The following is a 16,704-nucleotide window of genomic DNA, read 5'->3' as shown; positions in this document are numbered from 1 at the left end:
CGGACCAGGGAGGGAGGGGCGGGGCCTAGGCCGTGCGGGGCGGGGCCAGGCGCGGTCGCCGATCACGTCACGCCGCGGCCGGCCTACCAGCCCGCACGCACCGCTCGCCGCGCGTCTGTGGACCCGCCCCGGCCCCGCCCCGCGACACCATCACCCAGCTCCAAGAGCGAATGAAAGAAGCACTGCCCGCCGGGGTTTTCTGGCAGCGCTGGCAGCGGCTTTGTCATCTGAGTTATTGAAAGTGGCGGCTGCCGTCCAAGTCAAGTAGGGCTGGACCTTGGAGATTATCCCAGATCGTCACGAGGCGGGCGAGGGGCTGAGGTGACCTGCTTGTTGGCATTACCTCGCGGAATGCTCTGTGATCTGCCTGCCCTCGTTTTACAAATGGGGGAAACTGTAGTCCTAAGAGGCAAAGTGACTTGTGTGAAGTCACACAACCAGGTGTTGTGTTACCAGAGAGCTCTAACTCCCCAAAAAGCCTGCTTTCATTAATAAGATTTATTAACACAGCACGATAACCAAGGCACACCGTTCTGAGAAAAAAGGCAAGTTTCAGAACAATATGTATAATACGGTCCCAGTTTCTTGGGGGGCAGAAAAAAGGTATACGTATGTGCCTGTGTGTACATTTTTAAAATTCAGGAAGATTGAACACTAACCGCCTGTAGTTGTTTCCTCTAAGAGGTGAGACTCTGAGGGACTTTCACTTCCTATTTTTTATGGTTTTTTATTTGACATTTTTATAAAGTGCATATATTTTTGTAAGCAGGGAAATAGTCAATATCTTTGAGCCTCACTTTCCACCTACCTTCCAGAGTAATAATGAAAATGTATTTAATGTATCAGTATGGTAAACGCTTAGCACAGTGAATAGCCCATCAGTAAATTGCAAAGTTTGTTCCCTTCTCCTTCCCTCTAATGGTATGGCTTTATCAAAATACTACTCAGAATCATTACTGCAACTCTGCTCAGATCCTCCAATCCTACTGCATGGAAATTTAGCCCCAAGGGTGTTCTGATCTGCACTAGAGAAACGTGAAAATATAACAAAAAGCAAAACCCGTGGCAAGACAAGGTAGAGACCTGTTCCACTCTGCCTGCTTTACCTGTCTCCAAAGGTGTAAGCATACCCCAGGCAAACAGCCTTGCCACACAGGGCAGGCAAGAAGAGTCGCCTCTGTGATTACTGAGAACCTGGGCAAATCCTATGTTGACTGGGATCTCAGATCTTCAAAAGTGAACTTGGGAAATCCTGACAAGCATCCAATGCCCAAACCTCCCCCTACAGGAAAGTTGCGAATCAAATTCCCCTAAAGGCGCCTGAAGCTGAAGCCACAGCTCCCACCTCCTGCACCTCCAACGGCCATGGCAATTTCCGACCAGAGCCTATAAAACCAACTCAGACTGGTTTTCTGATCAACAAAATGCAGTTCCTCTGGGCCTTAGTAGGAACTCTTTCCTCTACCAGGCATGCCTTCTCCCAGATATCCATATGGATAGCTCATTTGAGCAAACACACAAAGGAGGCTCCACACGTTTGCACTAATGTCACCTTCTCAGAAAGGTCTGATCATCCTGTACAAAATAGCAGTTCTATACCTCCAGAATTCCTAGACCCCTTGCCTTGCTCTGTCTTTCTCCGTAGCACTTATCACCATCCAACAAACTAGATACTTTTCTTATTTGTTGTCTGTCCCCCTCCCCCCTCAAAAATACATGCTTCATGAGAACAGACATTTTTGTCTGAATTGTTTGTTACTGTATCCCCATTGCCTAAAGCAGTGTCTGGCTTATAGTACAGGCTCAATAAAAATTTACTGAATTATAAATGAGGACAAATTCAGTGTGGACCCACCACATTCAAGCAGGACAGCCCAGTTAGAGGGAATGTAAACTCTTGGGTCACTCCAGTGTGTAGGCTCTGTGGGCTTCTGACCGGTTTCCTGTCCAAAGCATTCCTCTTCCCCCATCTTCCCTTCCTACCATTTTACTCTCTCTTTCAAAATTTTTGGAGACATTTAACTGAGTTTCTTTATGTAACCGGAGAAGGCACTAGATTCTCCAGCTCACTCATCAGCTCCAGCGTGTCTGATTAAGCCTTTACTGTTTATGCTCTGACGCCTGCTATGAAAGTAACAGGTAGACAGACTGATGTTCGTTTAAGCAGGTGCTATTGGGGCCCGCAGCAGTCCCGTTATACAATGAAAAGTATGCGGGTACCCACAAGGAGAACCACAAGTTATCTTTTCTTCCAATCTAATAATCTCTCTTTGCCCTTGAGGCTTCGAGTTGGGAGAGAAGGGAGGGCACGGAGCACGGGGACGGGACGAGGGGTAAACATTTAATGAACACCTACTAGATGCCAGGCACTGTGCTAGGTGTCAGGGACACAATTATATGCAAGACCAGGGTGTCTGCCCTCAGGACTAGCTCTGGCTGGTTGGAGGAGCAGGATGACTTCAGAGTGGAGGCTGGATTGGATGGGAACAGGGCTGGAAGGAAGATGGAAGTCAGCTAGGAGCCTGTGGCACTCCAAGCAAGAGATGAGAGTAGACGGTGGCAGTGGGGATGAAGATTGCAGGGGCAGGGGGAGGGTTTGAGAATTATGGAGGAGTGGAATCAGCTCAACTTGGTGATTAATTAGCTAAGATGAGTGAGGAGCAGAGATAGTGATTGGCAGGTTTCTGACTTGGGCATCTGATCGTGCCATTTGTGGGTAGAGAGAACTCCGGAAGAGGAGACCATGGGACATCCAGACACACTCTTTTTGGTAGAAGCTAAAACAAACGGGGACCCATAAACAGTAAGCAGTGCTGGGACCTGAAGCACGGCTATCCTACCCCACCCTCGTGAAGGCTTCATCTGTTACCTGTACACTGAGGACTCCCAAATCTTACCTCCAACCCAGACCTTTCTCCTGAGCTGCTACCCAAATACCTGGGGACATTTCCACTTGGGTATCCTACAGGCGTCTCAAACTTAATTGTACCAGTTGCGTTCAGAAGCATTTTTGGAGACTCAGTTCAGAATGGTGAAGGAGGCTTTAGTCCTGCTACATTCGACTGTATTGGGCTGGCCAACAAGTTCATTCAGTTTTAAGTAAAAATAAAAGGCACGTTTTTCATTTTCACCAAGAACTTTATCGAACAACGTATTCATTAACTGAACGAACTTTTTGGCCAACCCAGTAGAACTCAGTTCCCGTTTCTCCAGCGTGTGATTGTGTCGCCACCTGCATCATAATTACTTCAAGGTCTTGTTAAATTACAAACTCATGGGACCAACCCAGACCCACTCAATCAGAATTGCTTGGGATGGTGCCTGGGAATCTGCAGCTGGACCAAGTTCCAGGGGATTCTTAGGAACACGTGTGTCTGAGAGGAGGCTAGAAGGGGTCAGCTGCCAATTAACAGAGCTTCCATGAATAAATGACTATGTTAAGCTCAATAGTAATAGTAATAACCATAAGATTTGTAGCTACAAAACACTTTTACATGCCTTATTTCATCTGAACCTCTTGCAGCCCTATGAAGTCTTTTTCCCCTCATCTCAGAAACAAAACACTGAGATTCAGGGAGACTAAATGATTTATTCAAGGTCTCGAGTTGACGTTTCTGATTCCAAGTCCACCAGTGCTCACAGCAGCATCACTGAATCAGTCAACTTGTGAGACAGGCCACGTGGCTGAATGAGGATGAATACACCCCACTTCTGAAGAGTACTGGAGCTCAGACTCACCATGCAGGGTCTCTTTAATGGCTGGAGCATTCTGCCTGGGGCAGGGATCAATCAGTTTAACCCCGGGTGCCACAGATAACAGATCAGAGTTATAAGAGCACCTGGAGCTCTCTAAGGTTCTGGGGTACCTTAGAATTTCACCTCTTGCCCTTACTTCTAATCTTGATGTTCTGGGCTGCCCTTTGTTTAACCTACAGTTTCTGAGATTTCTTTTCACACGATCCTTTGCCTGACTCTGCCTGTGATTGTTCCCTTGAACTCCTATCCTTTAAGACTCAACCTAGAGACTACATTGTTGTCGTGGCGCTTTAGGGGAAGAAGTTGGTGTTTCGCCGGGCCCTGGTACTGAGCACGCGGTCGGGGCGGCCCCTGGCCTCTTCCTAACCACCCCTCCGCCCGCCTTTTCCCCCGCTCCTCTGGCAGGATGAGGCGTGCAGGCCTGGGTGAAGGAGTACCTCCTGGCAACTATGGGAACTATGGCTACCCTAATAGTGGGTATAGTGCCGGTGAAGAAGAAAATGAGAGACTCACGGAAAGTCTGAGAGGGCTTCCCTGGTGGTGCAGTGGTTGAGAGTCCGCCTGCCGATGCAGGGGACACGGGTTCGTGCCCCGGTCTGGGAAGATCCCACATACCGCGGAGCGGCTGGGCCTGTGAGCCATGGCCGCTGAGCCGGCGCGTCCGGAGCTTGTGCTCCGCAATGGGAGGGGCCACAACAGTGAGAGGCCCGCGTACCGCAAAAAAAAAAAAAAAAAAGGCAAGAAAGTCTGAGAAACAAAGTAACTGCTATAAAATCTCTTTCCATTGAAATAGGCCATGAAGTTAAACATCAAAATAAATTATTAGCTGAAATGGATTCACAGTTTGATTCTACAACTGGATTTCTAGGTCAAGCCATGGGAAAACTGAAGATTTTATCCAGAGGGGGCCAAACAAAGCTGCTGGTTTCATGGTTGTCCTTTTCTGTCATTTATTGGATTATTAAACCGAGGTGATGCAAGCAACTGTGAGTTTGGAATTTGTTCCAACTTCACGGCTTGGAGTACCACTTCAGTAAAAATTCAGCATCAAAACATTCCTAAATTTCAAATAATGCTATGGCTTTTTCCATCAAAGATTACTGGATTTTACTTGTCTTATAAGTCACATTAGATAATACAGTGCTCTTTGGATACTGTTTCTTAATGATTCATTTTTTTGCCCCTATTTTCAGGGGTATTGACATGGGCCGAGGTCAGTCTGGCCCTAAGAAGTTTTTTTCCTGTTTTTTGCTGTCAGGTTAAATAGCAGTGTAATATCCTGTTGTTACCATAAATGTAGGTTTATGTTCCACATAAAGAAACTTAGTGGGAAAATAACAATGCCTGGACAGCCTTGTGCTGAGCTCTTGAGGTGGTGAGAAAGTTTGTGATGGATGGTAAATGTATTTCCCTGAACTGTCATCGCCCCTGATGATGTACTCTCCTTGCCTCCTCTATTTGGTTAAAATTGTAGGCTGATGTCTTTTTACCTACAGTTTTCCTAATAATTTTTGATGATATGACTCTTCTTCCGCCTCTGCCCAAGGACCTCATTCTTTAATAAAACTTGTTATTTTGGCATATTTCTAGTAAGATTCAAAACAAATGTGTACCCGTATAGTTGTCATTTTATATTAACTTTATATATATACCATTGACTTGGCTTATAATAGTTTTATGATTTTAACTACTTAGGCCATTTGGTTATCATTTATGACAGAATAATGTGAAGTTAAAGTAATTGCTAAGCTCTGAATGGAAATAGAATGTTCAAGAAAAGTAAAAAAAAAAAAAAGACAACCTAGTCATCCCTGGCCTTACCCCTCAGGTTGCACTTGGTGTTTCCCTCTCTCTGTTCCTAGGGCTTAGCACCCTGTTTGTGCTTATCACATTGCTTTGTAACTATCTGTCTGTCTCATCTCCTTGATTATAAACTCCTGAGAGCAGAGAGTGTGTCTGGCTGATCCTCCAATTCCTAGCATAGCCCCTTGAAAGGAGGTACTCAAGAGCTGTTTGTTGAATTAATGAATGAATGAAGCCCACCTGTCTGTACTGCCTGGAACTCCAAGTTACATGCTCAGTACAGAGCTTCCATCGCCATTGCCTTCAGCAGAGGAATCTTTTCTTACTGTGGTCAGTGCCATACAAAGTTCTGAGCACTTCTGAAAACTGGAAGTGGCCCAGCCCTGCTGATAACCCTTGGCCTTGCCTTAGGGGGCAGGCTGTTGACACGTTAGCTCTCAGCCCATTGAAAATCGATGACATACAAATTAGAACAGATGCCCTTTTCACTTACCAAATTTGCATTAAAACATCTACTGGCCAGTATTGATAAACATAACATGAAGTGGGCGTTCTCACAGAGCTCCAGAATGCGCTATTATACTTTTCTAGGGATGGCATTATCAATGATCACCGCCACCAACAAAAAAAATGTTCATACTCTTGAACCCAATGACGACGCTTCTAAAATTTCCCTTAAAGAAATAATTTTAAAAAGACAAGGTGCATGTAGAATGGGTTGTTTATAAGAGCGCAAGTTATTTGTAATAATGAAAGTTATTTATAATAGTAGAAGCTGTAAGTACTCAGAGGCTACAGTAAAGTATCCTCCAAGAACTTAGGAATGAGGAAACTGCATTTCCCACTGAGTGCTGAGTGGCAGAATCCACCCAAAATGGATCAAAAACCAAAGACAGTCAATGGAAGGAGAGAGAAAAGCTACTGGCTCACAGGACTTGATTGAGGGCATCAATTCACAAAATAAATATTGTGTCCATCAGAAGAGGTTTTGCACACAGACATGCATAAATCAAGAGAGTGGCCATGGGCAGAGCCCACTGAAGCCCTCGTGGGCATCTCGGCCAGCAGATATCCTGAGTTCTGTTCTATGACAAGACCATTCCCAAGATGAGAAGAAGGCACTAGACCACGAAAATGGAGCCATTAGAGGTAGTCCACCCTTTTCCTGGTTCCAAGCTCACCAGGGGATCATCTGATCACCCTGGCACTTGACCACAGGAAGAGTTGTGGCATTCTGGTGTCTTTCTCCTGGTAAACTAAAAAGGAGTTTACAATTATGTTAGCCTTCCAACCCAGCCAAAGGGGATGTCGTTTATGCCAGTGGTACCATGCATACTCCCTGTGTGTGCGATGGTTGTATTTCTTTCTGAATGACAAAAAGGGTGGCATTCTGATGTCTCCCTCAGGCCCCTGTGCAGTGAAGTTAGCACAAATCAATCTTTCAGAACCTTCTCATCACTGGGCACGGCAAGAACAGTTCCAGCCGGCCTGTTCTTCACACCAACTGCACATGCAGGCGTCTAATCAGGATTTCTACAGGGAAAGAGAAATCTGAAACAACCAAAATGTTCAACATTAGGGAAAAGCTTAAATAAATTATGCTATACCCATCCCATGCAATATAATGTTGTCATTTAAAATCTTTTTTGCAAAGCCTACTTTATTACTTAGAGAAATATTCACACTACATGTTAAAAATGTGTGATTCAGGGACTTCCCTGGTGGTCCAGTGGTTAGGACTCCGCGGTTTCACTGCAGGGGGCACGGATTCAGTCCCTGGTCTGAGAACTAAGATCCTGCAAGCTGCGTGGCATGGCCAAAAGGAAAAAAAAATGTGATTCACACTTCAAAAAAAATTTTAGGCAGTTTCTTATAAATTAAACACACAATTACTACGTGACCCAGTCATCAAGTTCTTGGACATCTGTCCCAGAGAAATGAAAACATATCTTCACATAAAAAGTTGTACATGAGTGCTCATAGTGGCTTTATTTAATCGCCCAAAACTGGAAACAACCCTGATGTCCTTCAACTCTTTTTGGTAGAGGCTAAAATAAACAGGGACAACAGGCAATACAGCTGACCTACCTCACCTCCTCTAGTTAAACAAACTGGTACATCCATAGCACAGAATAGTACTCAGCAATAAAGAGAAGTGAATTAGTGACACACAACTGGACAGATCTCAAGGAAATTATGCTGATTGGAAAAAAACAATTCTAAAATGTTTTATATATATATATATATCAAAAGGCCGTTATGATTCATTTATATAACATCTTTGAAAACACAAAATTTAGACATGGAGAACAGATTAGTGGTTGCCAGGGGTCAGGAATGAGTGAGCAGGTGTGAGAGTAAGGGGGTGTGATTATAAAAGGGCAAAATGAGAACTCCTTGTGGTACTGGAACTATTCTGGGTTTCACTGTGGTTGTGGATACATGAAACTACACACGTGATAAAACTGTAGAGAACTAAACACACACACACTCACAAATGTGTTTAAGTAAAAGAGGGACATCTGAATAATATCAGTGGATTATAAATGTCAATGTGCCGCTTGTGATATTGTACTATAGTTTTGCCAAGATGTTACCATTGGGGAAAACTTGGTAGAGGGTGCGTGGGATCTCTGTAGTATTTCTTACAGCTGCATGTGAATCTACAATTATCTCAAAATAAAAAGTTTGATTTTAAGTGCAACACAGAATTGTAGATGCAACATGATTGCCTTATACAATATTTTTGACCTATACGTACACACAAAGTATCTACAATTATTGGCTTTAGGTAGTAGAGATGTTGGATTTTATGGGTGATTTCTGACTTTGTCTATATACTTTTTAATATTTTTCTAATTCCCTACCATGACCATGTATTAATTTTATTTTATAAATATAATGACTGTCTTTAAATATAGCATGTTTATTTTTCATAACCATATCTTAGTGCTGACTCACACAAAGCTTTTATCAATGATCCACCCAAAACTTTTAAATATAAATTGATGCTAAACTCGGAATTCCCAATCCTATGCTTATACAATTCAGTTTTCAGAACAAAAGATAGGACCTTACACCTGAACTCTGATGATCAAGTTGTCCAGCTTCCTCAGCTGCAACATAAAGACCTTGGGTTAAGAAGAACCCTGGGGTCCTTCCAGCCCTTACAGTCCATGGGCCTCATGCTGGTATAAGGCACCTGCTGCGAACCTTGGTCTGTCTGTTTAGAGATTATCTCTAAGATTATCCCAAAGACTGAAAGTGATCCACCTTCTCCCAGACCACATTTCTCCTTTATTTTAAAAATAATTTTTTAAATTTTTATTTTTATTTATTTTTGGCTGTGTTGGGTCTTCAGTGCTGAACGCAGGCTTTCTCTAGCTGCTGAGAGCGGGGGCTACTCTTTGTTGCGGTGCGTGGGTTTCTCATTGCGGTGGCTTCTCTTGTTGCAGAGCACGGGCTCTAGGTGCACGGGCTTCAGCAGTTGTGGCATGTGGGCTCAGTAGTTGTGGTTCGGGAGCTCTGGAGCACAGGCTCAGTAGTTGTGGCGCACAGGCTTAGTTGCTCCACGGCATGTGGGATCTTCCTAGACCAGGGCTCGAACCCGTGTCCCCTGCATTGGCAGGAGGATTTTTAACTACTGTGCCACCAGGGAAGTCCCATGATCATATCTCTTGAGGAGCAGCTCAAATTAGAGTGAGAACCTGCCTGCCTCCAACCCTCTGCCTTCCACCCCACGTGGCAGCAAAGTCCCCATTTGCACAGGGCAGTAAACTGCCAATAATGGCATGAGACTGCCAGCAGCAGGAATCCATGAGTTTATGAGTCTATAAAATCATTCACTTTCACTGCTGGAACAATTCACATCTCCTAGGTTAATAAGAAATATGCCTTCGCAAACACTGAGTTGAGGACAGCATGGGGGAATCCCACCTCTGTTGCCACTTTTCCTAAAAAACAACTCCTTGCTCTCTGCAATCCTGTTTCTACCTTCTGCAATAATTAGGGCAGCTTCCCCTGCCTGTCCCCCACACCTCTCTCTGCCCCTGTATAAATATATTCTGATTCTCTGAAGAACCCTGACTAATACACCTTGCAAAAGTTTTCTCCACTTTCAAATGAAATCACCATTCCTTTAAAGTTGTCTAATATAAGGAATATTATGCAGCCATGAAAACAAATGAGGTAGATCTCTATGTACAAGTATGAACTCATTTCCAACTCATATTATTCAATAAAAACAGCAAGTTGCAGAGTGATGTATTTATGTAAAGTTCTTTCCTTCCAGAACTCACAAAACTATATTTTCCAAGGGAATATCTGTAGTTATGTAAACATCTAGCAAAGGATCTCGGAGCATTCATACCAAACAAATAACAGTAGTTAAATCTATAAAGGTGGAGATAAGACCAAGGTGGGCTCAAATGTTTCCATTTTTACAAGGGGAATGTGTATGCTTTGTATAATTAAAATTCATTTTCTGTAGCAAGTGAATAAAGGAGTTGACCAATGATTTGATTTACAAGAACTGAACCTGCCTGACCCATGGTCTTCCTCATCCTTTCATTTCATCCTTCCAGCTCTCCAGGCTCAAAACTAGGGAGTCACCTTTGACTCCCCTCTTTCTGTGGTGTCCTCCCACCATCAACCCATCAGGATATTCTGTGGGCTTTGTCTTCAATATCTAGTGATTTCTAACCTCGTCCACCACCAGCTCTCATATTTTCTCACCTGTGTTATTGTAAGGGCTTAACTTGCCTCCAGTCTTCCCCCATCACTTCCTCACTGCCTCTTCTTGATACGGCAGCCAGAGAGGTCCCAGGAAAGCCCTGCCCCCTGCCCTTTGCTCCTCTAACCTCATCTCTCACCATCCTCCTCCTCACTCACTCTCTCGTTCTGCTCCAGCCACAGGGATGCCTTGCTCTGCACTTGACACAATCCTGCCCAAGGGGTTTTGCATTTGCTATGCCCGCTACCTATTTAAAGTGGACCGCCTCCCCCTGTACTCCCTATCTCCCTCCCCTGCTTTATTTTCCTTCTTAGCCTTTATCATATCACCATCTTTTTAGGAATGAAAAAAAGTAAGTTGTTTATTGAGGGCAAGAGGATGTGACCAATATAAAAATGAAAAGCTTATCTGGGGGGCTTCCCAGGTGGCGCAGTGGTTGAGAGTCTGCCTGCCGATGCAGGGGACACGGGTTCGTGCCCCGGTCTGGGAAGATCCCACATGCCGCGGAGCGGCTGGGCCTGTGAGCCATGGCCACTGAGCCTGCACGTCCGGAGCCTGTGCTCCGCAACGGGAGAGGCCACAACAGTGAGAGGCCCACATAACGCAAAAAAAAAAAAAAAAAAAAAAAAGCTTATCTGAGACTTCCCTGGTGGCGTAGTGGTTAAGAATCCACCTGCCAATGCAGGGGACACGGGGTCGATCCCTGGTCCAGGAAGATCTCACATGTCGCGGAGCAACAAGCCCGTGTGCCACAACTACTAAGCCTGTGCTCTAGAGCCTGCGAACCACAACTACTGAAGCCTTCGCACCTACAGCCCGTGCTCCACAACAAGAGAAGCCACTGCAATGAGAAGCCCATGCACAGCAACAAAGAGTAACCCCCGCTCGCCACAACTAGAGAAAGCGTGCGCACAGCAACGAAGACCCAATGCAGCCATAAATAAATAAATAAATTTATTTTTTAAAAAAAGCTTATCTGGCTTTAACTGACTCTGCTTTCTCTGCTTGTCAAATGGGAGTTGGATTTTATTTGTACATTTTCTAAGGGGCCCTATCTGCTCATGAAATCCTTATACAGGGGGAAGCTATGGGACAGATTCCTTAAGCGCCCCAGTGGGAGAACTCTAATCATGGTGGGAGTAATGGCTCCATGCTGCCTTCTTCTTTCCCTTCTGCTTCATGTGTACCACAAAATAGTCATCGCACGCAATAGTGAGCCCAGAATTTAGCAAAAAGGAGTTCTGGAAGCCCACTTAACCATCTTACTACGGGTCCAGATTCTTCAATATTTTGATTTTCCAAAAATCCAGGGAACTCCTTTTCCATGAGTATCCTCAGGTCCTCCTTTGTAAAGTAGACTTTATCCCCAGCAAATTTGTGAAACGTGAACATCACGGTTTCCATGGCATGTTCCATTTGACATGGCATTTCGGTGAGGTCTGTTGAAACCTTAGCGCAAGGTGTGGAGGGGTCACTTGGCTAGCTGGGATGCGGGTTTAGTTTATCACCTTCTAATATACTATAAACACGTTGGTCTTTTTTTTTTTTTAATCTTCCCAGCACTAGAATTAAAATTCAACAAGGATCAGCATTTATGTCTGTTTTGTTCATGGTCATATCTCCAGCACCTAAAACAATGTTTGGCACATAGTGGACATGCAATAAATATTTCTTTAATGGGGAATTCCCTGGCAGTCCAGTGGTTAGGGCACCATGCTTCCGCTGCAGAGGGTGCAGATTTGATCTTTGGTCAGGGAACTAAGATCCCGGATGCCATGCAGTGTGGTCAAAAAAAAAAAAAAAAATATATATATATATATATATATATATATATATATATAGAATGAGTAAAGAATACATTTGACCACAAAGTTTCATGAGTTACACTATAATAATGGGAAAAAACCCAAAATGAGACCACATTGATTAGCTTTTCAATTTTGAGTAAATCACTTAGCCTCTTCTTTTTTTTTTTTCAATTGTGGTAAACACACACACACACACACACACACACACATAAAATGAGATTTACCCTCAACAAATTCATAAGTGTACAGTACCATATTATTAACTATATGCACAATGTTGTACAGGGATTTCTAGAAATTTTTCATCCGTGACTGAAACTCTATGCCCATTAAACAGCAATTCCCCATTTCCCTCTGGCAACTCCCCCAGCCCCTGGCAACCACCACTCTACTCTCTGTTTCTGTGAGTTTGATTACTCTAGATACCTCATATAAGTAGAATCATGCAGTATTTCTCATTCTGTGACTGGTTTGTTTCACTTAGCATAATGTCCTCAAGGTTTATCCATCTTTTTTTATGACTGAATGATATTCCATGGTATGTCTATGCCACATTTTCTTTATTCATTCATCTGTCAATGGATATTTAGGTTGCTTCTACCTCTTGGCTATTGTGCATAATGCTGAAATGAACATGCGTGCAGACATCTTTTTAAGATCCTGCATTCAGTTCTTTCAGATAAATACGTAGAAGTGGGATTGCTGGATCATATGTTAGTTCTATTTTTAATTTTTTTAGGAACCTCCATATTGTTTTCCCTAATAATTGCACCATTTTACATTTCCAGAAAGAGTGCACAGGGTTCCAATTTCTCTACATCCTTGCCAGACTTTGTTTGTTTGATAATGGCCATCCTAACAGGTATGATGTGATATCTCATTGTGGTTTTGGTTTGCATTTCCCTGATGATTAGTGGTGCTGAGCACCTTTTCATATAGCTGTTGGCCATTTGTATGTCTTGTTTTCAAAACAGTTCAAGTCCTTTGCCCATTTATTAAAAAGCTTATTTGTTTTTTTGCTGTTGGGTAGTAGGAGTTCCTTACATATTTTGGATATTACCCCTTATGAGACATAAGATTTGCAAATACTTTCTCCCATTCTCTGGGGTGCATTTTTACCCTGTTGAGTGTTTCCTTTGCTGTGCAGAAGGCTTTTAGTTTGATGTCTATTTTGGCTTTCGTTGCCTGTTCTTTCAGTGTCATATCCATGAAATCATTGCCAAAACCAATGTTATGAAGATTTTCCCATATGTCTTCTTCTAGGAATTTTATAGTTTCAAGGCTCAACTTTCTATGTCAGTATTTGTATAGTTCTTTCTACATTTCAAAACACTTTCATATACATTAAACCCTTAAAACAGAAACCCCAGAAGGAAGTCCCTTGGTGCTGGGTCATGATGACAGGCCCTGAGCCTTTGGGAGTTTTACTCTGGAGGTCAGGGGAGGATGGGTACTCTCACCCTGGGACATGTCTTGGTAGTCATATATCTGCTCTTCTACAGCAGAAAGTGCCCAGCCATGCTGACCCAGCAATACCTGCTCCCCATAAAGGAGCCTACTATATTCCCAGCCTCTCCTGGAAGCCAGAATCTGCCCTTGTGCAAAGGAAATGGAGGGCAAAAGCCCATCTGAGTTTGCATCCAAGGTTCCTCTTAGCAGCAGTGCTGGGAGCTCCTAACTGGAGTCAGAGAATGTACGTCTCCATGGATCTCTGCCTTCCTCATCCCTCCCTATAAGCTACTGTCCACAGACCTCAGTTCACAGCTGAGGGTCTTTTGCTCCGAAACTTACAAAATCGTGCAAATTTCTCTCTGGTCAAAGATAGTTGATATTCCTTTCACTAAATGCCACCCAAGGAGGCGTGGTGAGCAGAAGACCAGAGAGAACTTTAGGTGTTTAAACCTCAGGCAGGTCACTGCCCTTCTCTGAGCTGGCTTCCCCATCTATAAAATGAGCAAGAGAAGACGCTTCACAAGGTCATCCACAAGGATTAGGAACATAGTAGGTGTTCAATACACGATCCATCACTCTTATTTTGTTTGGAGGAGATAGAGTCTGAGACCCCCTGCCCTTCATCACATGAAGTGGATGGAAAACAATGTTGGTGTAAATAATCAATAAACAATTTATAATAAGGGATAGAGGAGAGTTTCATGTGAGCCAAAATGAGGACTGTAGCCCAGGAGACACAGATGCAAAAAGCACTTGAATTGTCTTCCACCGGACCACAAAATGAAGGAGGCTTATATATGCAAAACCCATAAAATTAAATAAGTTGTTTGCCAAGAATTAGGATTGGAGCTGGCACGAAGTAAGGGTGCTTGTTAAGCACGGATTGGTTGGGGCCCAAAATGGTTGCATAGCTATAAGGGGAGACCCTGAGACCATAAGGTTGCAACTGGCAGCTGCTAGCAGATATTGTTTTGAAAACAGCTGATGATGTCCTTGAGTTTGAGATAGTTCAGAAAATTCAGGAGTTGATGCAAGAATGTGTCTGAAACCACATCCACAATGGCCACCCGGCTCCATTGGATACGCCTGAACCACAGTTCCTCCATTTTTATTTTTAAATGATCTTAAATACGTCATCCCCAACAATGGAGAACAAGTGAAAAAGGCTGTTTCTCCAACCAGAAAGTTAAGGCCGAGGACACAGAACACAGGTGGCCATACTGGGTTGGCATTAATGCAAGAATGTTAGCTCCCCATTGGGACAGGTGTGGAGCTGGATCTGAGGGGAGGAAGTGCTGTCAGACTGGTGGAGGGCAGAGGTATTTCAGGGCAGAATCTATGCTACTTAGGGGGCTGGCATTGGGGGCAGGATCTATGTTACCTTGAGGAGGCATGTACAGGGCAGGATCTCTGGTACTGGGAGGGAGGGGTCAGGGTCAGAAGGTGATGGGGTGTCCTTGGCTGTTGCCATGGAGAACTCTGATTGTATTCAAAACTGGTGAGAGACCACCCAGAGGTCCCAGGGTTCATGAGCAGAGCCTCCTGCCTCACAGCTGCGGGGAAGGTTGACTTAAGTGGACCACAGATCTTCATTTTCTATAAAGAAATCAGGCTGCGGCAGGTAAGGAACCCTCTTAGCAACATCCCACCCCAGGACTGCATTTCTTCTGGGTGCAGATCTGCTCCCCAGTGGGCCTCATCCAGTGAGGCAGATGAGTGTGGGTTGGTGGTTGATGGGGGGAGGGGATGACTAGATGAAGGCCAGGCAGGTTGGTTCCTGGACCTCTATGTGCCCTCTCGGTGCAAACGTAAGGCTCTCCAAGACAGAGGTACACAGACTCCTGAATGCCCTCTGCTCCCAGGGAAGAGAAACCAGGGAGTGGGGGAGGGGAGAAAAGCCATTCCTCAGGGACCCTCCGTGACCCTGGGTCATGGACAGCCAGCAGGGACAGGGCCTCAACCTAGGCTGAATTTGATTTTAAAATGAACATTTTACATTCACCTTGAAAGGGAGAAGGAGAATTTGCTCCTACTGGGCGCTTTCCGTGTGGCAGTTTCTTTCTACATAACACAACGTTTAATTTAATGTTCCACAAAGACCCGAAGTTGAATTTCAGGAGTGTCCGCCGCGGGCCAGGCGCCCTATTTGTCTGCTTTAGGTAGAACTCATTTGTGATCCTCACGGCCACTTTGAGGTGCATCCTGGATCAGAACCCCAATTTGAGCGCCACCAGGCCCAGGTTGCTTCAGCGAGTCTGTGTGACCTCAGGTTCACCCTTGCCCCGGGGTGAAGCAGCTTGCCCCAGGTCAGAGAGCAGCAAGGGGCACCTGGCCTGGCTGCTGCTTCCTAGGGTAAAACTGAAGGCATGGGAACACCACATCCTGAAACATTCAGGGGTGCAAGAATTCAAGCAAAAAGAAACCTAAGAGGGAAGAGATATGGGAACATATGTATATGTATAACTGATTCACTTTGTTATAAAGCAGAAACTAACACACCATCGTAAAGCAATTATACTCCAATAAAGATGTTAAAAAAAAAAATCCTAGACACATGAGTCTATCTATATTTGGGGTAAAATGAATTTTTTTCCCTAAGCTGGAGGAATATGTTTCCTCTTGTCTCAAAGAGTCAGCACCTTTTCTCTTTTCTTCTTGCTATTTTGATCCCCCCTTTTAAAGGCCTCTTCTGCCCAGCCCCTCTTAAGCCCCACCCCCATTTCTTCTTCCCTAGTTTAAAACATCATTCCCGGGTTCCCCCTTTTACGCGTCTATTTCCTCACGCCTGCATGCTCTCATCTTTTCCCCTGAGACAGGGAGCCTCTGCTCTAGACCCTTTATTGACCTCCTCTTCTATAAGTCTCAGGATAACCCCGTAAGGCAGGTGTCAGAGCCCCGTCTGAGGGATGAAGATACTGGGGCTCCAGGTCAGGTGAGCAGACCCAGTCGGAGGACATCCGTTCAGTTCTCTGTGGGCACATACAAGCCGTTTGGGGCACCTGAGGTGACAGAGGTATCCCCTCCCTGCCCCTTGGGCCTCCGCTTGGAAAGGAGCCATCAGGCAAAGGTGAGAAGTTCAGCCCCGCCCCTACCCCTCTCTCCCCGCCTTCTTGTGTAGCCTTCAGACAAAATGTTACACTGTTCCACTGCCTG

At 44.6% G+C, this 16,704-nt stretch overlaps 2 pseudogenes across 2 annotated transcripts; one reads left to right on the top strand and one right to left on the bottom strand.

Annotated features, from left to right (window-relative positions):
* Positions 1–4,128: 4,128 nt before the first annotated feature.
* On the top strand, positions 4,129–4,731 carry LOC309826950 (BET1 homolog; annotated as a pseudogene). The gene is made up of 2 exons: positions 4,129–4,293; positions 4,509–4,731. The product of its transcript is annotated as a BET1 homolog (transcript).
* A 6,684-nt stretch (positions 4,732–11,415) lies between these two features.
* Positions 11,416–11,720, bottom strand: LOC309826949 (protein S100-A10-like; annotated as a pseudogene). The gene has a single exon. The product of its transcript is annotated as a protein S100-A10-like (transcript).
* Positions 11,721–16,704: the final 4,984 nt, after the last annotated feature.

The sequence above is a fragment of the Grampus griseus genome (genome assembly GCF_964374135.1).
Source record: "Grampus griseus genome assembly, chromosome: 9".
Taxonomy (NCBI): domain Eukaryota; kingdom Metazoa; phylum Chordata; class Mammalia; order Artiodactyla; family Delphinidae; genus Grampus; species Grampus griseus.
Note: the sequence above shows the minus strand (reverse complement) of the source record. Positions and strands in the feature narration are given on the sequence as shown.